Consider the following 11137-nt stretch of genomic DNA (forward strand, 5'->3'; position numbering starts at 1 on the left):
AAGGTCGAAACGTTGTTCGCTCTTCTATGTAAAATATTTTCTCAACCCAAACGAGCCGTTTTTTGCATATAAATTTCTCAACAAGTGGGTTTCTCGACATCACTGAAACTTACGTTTACGAATTCGGGTATGCCTTGCCAGACAGGACTAAATGAAACTAAAAAACGAGCTATTCTTTGCTTCTAGCATTAATATATGCTAAAGAAGTCAAGTCTAGGTCATTCTCATAAAACTAGATAATGCATAAAAATTCAAATATTATTTATTTTTGAAATTGTATGCATTAGTAAACAGGAATCAAATTTATTTCACTGGTAGGATCCAGTTAAACACGAATTATTCTAACGTTACGTATTTGTTTTACGACCTTTCAAAATGTAGAAAATTATAACTGAGCGTTTCACAATAAAATTACAAGAATAATTTGTAAGTTTAAAGTTTAAAAAGAATTTAACTCTTAAATAAACATGTACCTTTCGATTCTTTCTGCGTGGCATAACTTACAGTTACCAACTGTCCATATTTGGATAACGCGAGACACCATTTTTTTCTCTTGTTGGTAATGACAACGAGCGACACCCTGTTTTTTTTGTAATCCGCATCCTTGATAAATACAGGCGATGCAATATTTCGTGAGGAGAATTGAAGGACAAAAGATTATTAACTTTATAACCTTGAACCCTACGTAGTTAATCTAATTATCCAAATCTCTATTTTATAATTATTGTTTTTAACGGAGTCAAAGTATTTGTTGCATATGAAAATAAATGTAATGTTAAATAATAACCGACGCCTTATGTAAGTGAAACTACGGGTGATGGAAAGGCAATTTGCTATTTACCTTTACCAACACTATGCGAAGTAAAATGTGCAGTTGTAATTGTAAAAATAAAACAAACAAACAAACAACATCAAAACTGCGAACAATTTTGTTGTTGTTTAACCAGGATTAGAGTGCCATTAAGTTTCAAGTGAGAGTAAAGAACATACAAACAAACAGCTATTTTTCTTGGAATTAATGAACAAAAAACCGAATTTTTTCGGCAAACTGAATATCATTATATTCTCGGTGTCTGGGTAAATTGAAGGAACACAGTCATTTTTTTATATAATATTTAAATTTAAAAATAACAAGAACTTATCTATTAGTGATAGAAATTTAAAGTGAAAAACAAAAATACATAGCCTTAGTATATTACACTCTCTAAACTAGAGGAGCACTCTGAGAGGCGTATGTTTCTGCTACGAAGCTTTGCTCATATTCGGTTCTTAAAAAAATAAGAAAATATGTAAGTATGTCTGTCGCTTTCATCAGGCAGGGACCACTTTTGGCAAGACAATGAGAAATAATATTCTACAAAATCCAATCATTGTTGACTTAGTTACAGAGCAAAAATGGTGTGAAAAATCGGTTCTCATGGCAATGGATAGGGATTTTTTTTTGCATTTTTGTGACCTTGCTATAACCTTGACCCTCCAAAAACAATTTACTTCTGAGTTTGATCGTATTCTAAATGTACACCAACTTTCGTCTAAAGACATTCAACTGTTTTTGAGAAATGGTGCTCACATAGAAAAACACAGGATTGAAAATATTACCTCCGGTGGCGGGGGTAACAAATTCTTATTTTGATTTTATAAAGCACTTGAGATTATGTAATTATAAACAGCGTAACACACTGAACAGAGTTCTCTAAGCTTTTTCCAGTTATTTCACGATCGAGTATGATTAGCGGTTAGCGTGCACAGACTGTGGACCTGAAGAATCATGGTTTGCATCCAGTTACTGCAAAAATTGTATTACGTACTTGAAAGTTCGAGATGCATTATAAATACGACAGTCAAATCTCACTAATGCTATTCTAGGAGTTGGCGCGGTTCTGTTAACTAGCTTGCCTTTTTATCTAGACAATAATTTCAAAATTAGGGAGCATAACTAATCGCAGGTAGCTGTCAAGTAGGTTTGCAGAGAAAATCTTTAAAAAAAGGTTATTTCATACCAAAAAAAGTTTTTTAAAAAATACCTAAGAGATATATTTTCTGCTTTCGAAAATTTTATCAATTCTGCAAACTTACATTTGCGTTTAAAATGTATTTTTAATGGTTTAAATTTATATTTCGAGCAGATTAATTGTACTAAAAGATTTTACATTTTTTATTGCTACTTCACGACGTAATTGTATACTTTTTAAAACACAGATAGAATGGGGTTTGTCTATGAATAACAGAAGAATATGGGGATTTACTTATAAATACTGTTTAATTACAACTTTTTACATTGTTTCGTCATTGGTAGTTCTCCAACAAAACAGTGGTCAGTCTATGGATTTAACAACACTAAAATCAGGGGTTCGATTTCTTGCGATACACTCAGTAAATTGCCCAATGAAAAAACAAAAACAAATAAACATGACTGGTAGTTTAGTAATCCTGATTATACTTAAGTTGCTTTTGTTTGTTTTGTTTTAATTTCGCGCAAAACTACACGAGAACTATCTGCGCTAGCTGTCCATAATTTAGTAGTGTGAGACTAGAGAGAAGGCAACAAGTCATCACCACCCACCGCCAACTCTTGGGCTACTCTTTTACTAACAAATAGTAGGATCGACCGTACATTATAACGCCCCCACGGTTGAAATGGCGAGCATTTTGGTGCGACGGGGATTCGAACCCGCGACCCTCAGATTACCCACCTGCCTATGCCGGGCCGTCCTTAAGTTGTCATTGTTGTCCATGGAAAACGAATTTACCCATAGGGCGTGGGTCTAAAGTACTATATTATGTCAATTTTAAATAATAATAAATACAATAAGTAAATATTTTAACAAGATACAGTTTTATTTTCTCTACGAATATTATTGCAACCATCAAAGCCGTTCTTTAGGAAATGGTTTTACATAAAATAATTCAATGCTATGACTCAGGTTGGCGACTTTCAATATGGAGTAAATGATCGTGTAAATGTAAATTGTAAAACAAAGAGTTTCAGAGTAACATCTCATTTCAATACAGTAGGAAGTGGGGACATAACGAACCTGCAATTTTATTCAACAAATATTATATTGTTCTTTTCTGATATTATCATAATTATAAATTCCATAAGATCGTGTACATATTTTGCGTTTATGGAAAGCTTCTTGGGCTATCAACCGATATTCCAACTTTCGAAATATTTACTGAAGGAAAGACGGCCAGTCAGCAGCGCCAAAACATCTACACGAAGGAATCAACTGTCACTCTTATAATGCATCCACGGCTTAACGTGCAGGGAATAATTATATAATTTGTGAAATTGCAAGAATTCGAACCTAGGCCTCTATCTCCAAAATCCGTTACTCCAGCCCCAGTAAAACCCATGTCCTTTGCTATGTGACAATGAAAATGTTTTGTAGTAATACATCTTATACGTCATTAAAGACAAATCTTACTTAATATTTAATTTAACAGTTGTAAAAATGGATATGTATAATAATGAACGTGGTGGGGATACTGCCCTTCATGTCCAGGGCTCCAAGAACTTTATGATCTAATCTTATGTTAATGTTGCTTCATCACTGATACTTTATAAAATATCTTGAGTGTCGCATTGGTACGGAAAACTTAGCTATTTCGTAGCGGCCCCAGAAAACAAGCTTAACGATTTGTGGAGATAAAAATTCGGGGCTCGATCCCTGTGACGGACACAGCACAAAGAGCCATATGTGCGGCTTTGCGATGAAAATACACAACTCCTCTCTAGCAAATACGTGAGAAGTTACTTGATGTAGATCGCTGTTGATTTCTCCAGATATCTGCCCCCTTTTTCCAGATCATATCAGTAGTTTACAGTATACAGCCCAGGAGATATCAAACAGATTTTGTCGTGTTATATGTCGTCGAGCTTCTCTTTGAGTCACCAGAGGGCGTTATAGGTTTTGAAAAAAATATATTTTACGTAAAGGCTTTTTAAGTTACTATTTCTTCATGACACGTGTAGTCTGTTCAATGTTTACAATATTAGAATCAATGCTATAAGACAGGCGTGGGCAACTTATTTTTCATAGCGGCCACAACAACTAAGGATAATGAAAACAACGTTGGCCACACTATTAAAAAAAAAGAAAGATGTTAGTTTAATCAAAATAATTGCATTTCAACTGACCTTCAATGTGAAAATTGATGAGGGTTTTCATCAACAAGTTTCGTGAAATTTGGCTTAATATCTATGCTCAATGAGCATCTTAGCTCTGCCTCTAAATTTATGTCAGTAAGCCAAGATATGTTTCAAGACTTGAGAAAATCTAGCGTAGAAAATGCTGACTCTCACACCCATGTGGATCCAAACATGGAAAATAACTTTGAAATTAGTATCTTTAAATTTGGAAGACTCTTATTTATCAGAATAGTGAGGTACATCTCTCTGACAGAACATTTTTCTTTACCTTTTATGTGTTCTACACTTTGCAGGAAAAGCATCTTATCTCCAAATCCACACTTATCCAAAGACAAAAAAGATGTAATTTCCTTACTAAAATTACCTTAGTCAAATTGAAATGGATCATGCAAAATTCGAATAAAATTTCAAATTTTTAAATTCGGAGAAACGTGATTCAAGTTTATGAGATAGATTTTTGTTCCAGTTTACATAGAGATAATTTTTAGCATCAGAGAAATCATAGACCTTATTATTTCCAAGAAAACTATTCAACTTTGCAAAATGTGTCAAATCATTCTTTTATAAGTGTTTCCCAAGGAGGTTTAGCTTTAATTGAAATTCATGAATAGACTGTGGTTGCTCGCTTATTATTTTACCTCTTCCCTGAAGCATAGTATTAAAATTATTCAAGTGAGTCATCATGTCACACAGAAAGTGCAAATCACACTGACATGACAAAGTTTTCATTTTCAATCTTACCTTTTTCAACAAGATACTCTTTTATTTGAGGAAATAAGGAAGTAAATCATTCCAATACTTTTCCTTTACTTAATCATCTTACATTTGCAAAATCAGTAAGATCATCAAAAGTACAGTCACTGCTTTTCTTCAAAGACACAACAAACTGTCGATGGATAAGGGAGCTTCCACTTCTAATATAATTCCGGGATTTTACAACAATGTCCATCAAATTTTTCAATTCATCACTTTTAGACATGTGAGCACATAATTTATTCTGATGCAAAATGCAATTAAAAGATGGAAGCGTGGACTTCACATTATTTTCAATTAAATGCTGCTTCAAAAGAGAAACAAATCCTAATTTCGCCCCAGTCGTGACGGGAGCGCCGTCTGTTCTGACAGAAACCAGTTTTTTAAAATCCAGATTGAATTTTTTTGGACATTTCAAGAAATGTTTCAAAGATGTTTTTTCAACATGTTCGTTCTCGTAATCCACAAGGGACGAACATTTCTTCCCTCACGTGAAGATATGAAGTTACATATCGAACCCAAAATTTCAACTGTATTGTGTTACTAACATCTGTTGACTCATCTAGTGCTAAAGAAAAATACAAACAATCTTTTAATTGTTCAAGCAACTAATTTTCTATGTATTTCACTAACCCTAGTATTCTGTGGACAATTGTTCTTAGACCTATTTGCAAATTATTTACATTTTGAAGAATGTCATCTTTTATTTTTGAATCGTAATTCTCCAACAGAGTTTCAATGACCACAATCAATATTCTTTTACTAGTTCAGCTTCACAAAATGATTTTTTTTTCTGTGCTAGAATCCAAGCTACTTTACAGCTAGCTAACGTAACTAGTTCTATCGATGGTAAAACCTATTTCAATAAAAGTGTTAACACCCATACTAGTCGTTCTGAGATCCATTTGTATTTCAAGCGGGTTTCTCGTCATCAGCAATGACAGTGAATTGCTAACAAGCACAAAACAGTTTAAAGTTTCTCAAATTTCGAGGACAAGTTTCCAATAAGATTGTATCAAATGGAATAACCTTGAGCCGAATGAACAATTCACATACGCGCTTCGACAGAGGGCATTTTGTCACGGAGACGTAAAGGACTTAAACAAGTGCAATAAACTTGGTCAAAAGTTGAAACAGCTTCGTAGCCAGAGTAAGCATACATGAATTTCTCAAGGTTAAATACGTTCTACCTTACAAGTATTTTCTGTTTTTCAAAGATCACCTTTGGTTGCATTTAACACTCTGAGTTTGAATTTGTTCTGAATTTCGCGCAAAGCTACACGAGGGCTATCTGCGCTAGCCGTTCCTCTTGTCTTACACTGCTAAATTAGGGACGGCTAGGGGAGATAGTCCTGCTTTGCGCGAAATTCAAACCAAACGAAACCTCTATCAAAATGGATAATCGTAAAACCAAACTTGTTTTTATGAAGTTAAGCACAAATGTATAAATGGGCTGTATGTACTCTGCTCATCACGGGTATCGAAACCTGGCTTATAGCGTTATAAGTCTGCAGACATCCCGCTGTGCCACTGGGGAGCAACAATACTTAATAAACTTCGAGATAACTTTACAGGTGTTTTGCTAGATGGCACTGTTGTTTGGATTGTATGTAATTTAATGCATTTTAATCTGTTGATACCATTTTTTGGGCGGGACTGTTGTTGTTGTTGTTTTGAATAAAGCACAAAGCTACTCAATGGACTATCAGTGCTCTGCTCACCACGAGCATTGAAACCCGGATTTTAGCGTTGTAAGTCCGCAGACATACCTATGAGCCACTGGGAGGTATTTTGGGACCGAACACGACCTAGTGCTTAGTGTGCTCAAGCTGTGAATCCACCCATTTCACAGCATTGTGTTCGATTACAAACTTCCTGCAGTAGTCAAATATGTACGATTGAAAATTGGATCATTATAGTCGTTAATATAAGTAACCCCATCCTTGTAACTTGACCATGAACAAATTCTCTTTGCCTTATCTCAATTCGGAATTATGTACTGACGAATGGTGGTAATCTTCCTCTTGTGGTATCATAAGGTGAATTTAAATCCAACGAGTTAAGTTTACAAAACCGCATTAACAGGAGGTTCGATGAGATATGAAATGCAAGTGTTGAAGAGTTTGGATCAACCGAAAAATTTAAAAGACTAAGTCAAAATATTTGACAGACGAAGCTATTACATTCAAACATAAAAAGCTAAAGTGGCACGTGAAAGTAGAAAACAGGTCCATTAACTTCACGTTTAATATTCCAGGTTTGAAAATCTTTTAAATAGCCACTGAACAAGAATATGGCATTGTATTGGATAAACACCAAATAAATTCTCAGAGAGAATGTTGCTCAGAAGCACAATTAATACTAAGATCTGCCATGAGTTTTCAGAAGGTCGTAACATCAAAATCATTAGGTAAATCCTCTTATGCAAAAATGGACACCAAATCCAATGTTAAATGAGGTTCGTTAGCAGAAAGGAGAATCCACAGTTTTGAACTTCTGTATCTTCACATATAACCAAAATCTTAGTCAATCTGCTGAGATTCATTCAATGAATTATTCAATTTATGAGATGCATTCTTTTCACTGTTAATATTGCCTGAAGCCTATATGAAGCAACTTCCAAAAGAAGCTTACCAGTTGAGTGAAGCGTAACCATCACTTATTTAAAAAATTTGTCCTCTAACATTAGTCATGCTCTTCAGATAAATAAAGCTACTTTGTATATTTCCTGCCAACGTAAGCCATCAGTTAAATACAAGAAAAGGTTTCATTCATTACTTATAAAACAATGTTTAGTACTTTTTAAATAATGAAACTAGAATATTTCTTGAAATGATGTTATAAAACTATATGATTAATACACAACACGTATCAAGTCTTTCTGAGCACGGTCGAACCAAACATGCTCACCCTCCCAGCCGTGGGGGCGTTATAATGTTACGATCATCCCACTATTTGTTGGTAAAAGAGTAGCCCAAGAGTTGGCGGTAATGACTAGCTGCCTTCCCTCTAGTCTTACACTGCTAAATTAGTGACGGCTAACGCAGATAGTCCTCGAGTAGCTTTGCGCGAAATTAAAAAACAAACAAAACTAATTCTCTGAGCATGGACGTGTCAAACACACGACTTCACATGAAGAACAAGACGCGTGAGCAATGTACACTATAACTCTGAGATTTCTCAACGTATCATCACAAGAACTGTTAAGATTTTGTTAAAGATTAAAAGTTCCATTTTACAGAAGGAATTACATTATTTTAATTAAGTGTTTCTACTAAAATGTGTTAGCTATATTGTAGTTATTTGGACTCACTCTTTTAATAGTTCTTATACAAGGTGATTTTGATTTTAAGTATAAAAATTCTTTTCTTCATCTCACTGTTGTTGTTTTTCTTTTTGAATTTCGCGTAAAGTTACACGAGGGATATCTGCGCTAACCGTCCCTAATTTAGCAGTGTAAGACTAAAGGGAAGGCAGCTAGTCATCACCACCCACCGCCAACTTTTGGGCTACTCTTTTACTAACGAATAGTGGGGATTGACAGTCACATTATAACGCCCCCACGGCTGAAAGGGCGAGCATATTTGGAGCGACCGGGATTCGAACTCGCGATCCTCGGATTACGAGTCGCACGCCTTAACACGCTTTGCCATGCCGGACCTCTTCATCTTAAAATTTTTCTGTTTGATTTACGTAATCTAGAACCTCCAAAATTAATATCAAAAATTTTTAAGGTAAATATTTATGTTTTTAATTTTTCATTTCCTCAATATTATTAATGTCTGTAATACGATGAAATGTTTGTCCCTTTTAATTAATATTAATATTTTATTTTTATTTCTCTTCCCTTTCATCACTTATCTCAGCACAAGTCAATAGTGTCCTCGGGATATAATAGAGCTGTACAAACATTAGGCAAATTTATGTTACCCTCGCGAAAGATCTCAAGTCTTGAGAACTGATGCAAAGTATCACATATACCTTCAAAAAATTTTAACTTTCAATTATGTAGTGTAAAACATAAATTACACTACGTAACAAATTTTTTACTTTTTCTTGTTCCTGGGCAGAAAATGTTATTTCCCAATTGCTTATGTCTAAAGTAAATGGAAAAGACCTCTTTTTTTTTAAACTTTGCTTTTGTGACCTGGGTAATGAAATTTTCAAATTTACCCATTTTCCAGAACATTCCAGGTGGATTCAGAAATCTTGGTCTAACAAAGTTTAATTTCGAGATTTTGACATCCCGACTCAAGAAGTGGGATTTGTTAGATAAAAGTGTGCAAGTAGCAAGACAGAGAAAGCGTTACCTACATTTTTCAGGCTTCTTCACTCGTCAAGATGGGCTCTGCTTCTGCCACAATGTATTCGGTCTGTGCGAGGCAATTGGAGTTGCCTGTAACCCAAATGAGTGGCGCCTCTTCATTGATAGCTCATCCAGAAACCTCAAGCTGTGCTGCTCCATAACGGGAATAAGTATCTGTCTCTTCCCCTGGCTCATTCGGTGCACCTCAAAGAGGAATACAACAGCGTCAAGGCCTTCTTAGAAGCCTTGAAGTATGATGAGTATGGCTTGGAGGTTATCAGAGACTTCAAAATGGTGGCATTCCTGATGGGTCTCCAAGAAGACTTTACCAAGTTTCCCTGTTATCTTTGCCTTTAGGACAGCAGGGACACCACAGCGCATTACAACAGGAAGCACTGGCCACAACGAACCGATTTCTCTGTGGAGAGGCACAATGTTAAGTGTGAACCACTAGCGGACCTCCAGAAAGTATTGTTCCCACCATTGCACATAAAATTGGTTCTTATGAAACAATTTGTCACAGCCCGTAATAAGGAGTCTGCCGCCTTCAAGTACCTTCGAGACTTCTTCCCTGAGCTGTCTAAGGCAAAGCTGGTGTCTACATTGGACCACAAATAAAAAAGATCCTGGAATGCACAGAATTCCCCAAGAAGCTCAGTAGGGAGAAAAAAAAGGTTGGGGCAGCTTTGTCGCAGTGGTTTGGGGCTCTTTAGGCAACCAGAAGGCCAAAAGTTGTAAAACTGGTTGAGGCTCTGGTGAAGAACTATGGCAAAATGGGCTGCAGGATGTCCCTGAAAGTCCATATCCTTGATTTTCATCTTGATAAATTCAAGGAAAATACGGGAACATACTCAGAGGAGCAAGGCAAGGGTTTCCACCAGGATATACTGAACTTCGAATGCTGCTACCAAGGAACGTGTACCGAAAACATGATGGGAGGCTATATTTGAGGGCTGATACGTGAAAGTGATTTACATTACAGTCGCAAATCTTGAAAACCTCCTCACTTTTAAACATGTTTGTCCATTTTTGTATAACTTTAGTATAAATACATGTAAGTCTTGATTCATATGTTGTTTCATTCAGACCTTATGCAAATGAAAATGTACAAATTTGCCCATTTTTACATAGAAAATAGGTTAATTTTTAAATTTCATTATCCAGGTCACAAAAGCAAAGTTTGAAGGGAATAATGGCCATTTTCTGTACTTTTACAACATAAACAATTAAGAAATAACACATACTGTCCAAAAACAAAATTTGTGTTACATAGTGTTGTATATAATTAGCTGAGATATAAAAGTAAGACTTGAATACAATTTAACTGTCTCTCTAATTATAAGATATTTAGCTAGTAAAGACTATAAGTGCTATTGTTGATACCACAACAGCTAAAATACCACAGTAATTACATCTGCAAGATGACGACAACATTGCATCAACTTCAAACTAAATATTATTGGTTTATGATGTAAAATGAGCTCTTTCTAATGACTATATGCATTTATGTATAATGTATGTTATAGAGCTTAAAGAAAAACATATAAAGTTGAAGTTACACATCTCAGAAGTTGACAAAATATATTGCTTGCATCTACTACGTTAAGACAGAGAACTTTGAAATTTATGTGTCAGTATGCGACAAATTTAATATTATGTGTTTGTTTTAATATATATATCTTTATATAAGTTTAATATACATGTAAAAATACATATAACTTATATTGTTAATTGTGTATTGCAAAAGTTCCCCCTATTCTCTTAATCTCTGGAAGATTCTCGAGCGTAAGAATCAACAATGTACTAGAGGTAACCAATATTATTGCCAATTGAGCTTTCGAGAACGTCGTCTTAAAGTTTATAAATCGATGCCGGAAGAGACAGTTTTATATATTGGTTTGCTATAGTCAGGTTACTACAAACCT

Source organism: Tachypleus tridentatus, chromosome 6 (genome assembly GCF_004210375.1).
Source record: "Tachypleus tridentatus isolate NWPU-2018 chromosome 6, ASM421037v1, whole genome shotgun sequence".
Taxonomy (NCBI): domain Eukaryota; kingdom Metazoa; phylum Arthropoda; class Merostomata; order Xiphosura; family Limulidae; genus Tachypleus; species Tachypleus tridentatus.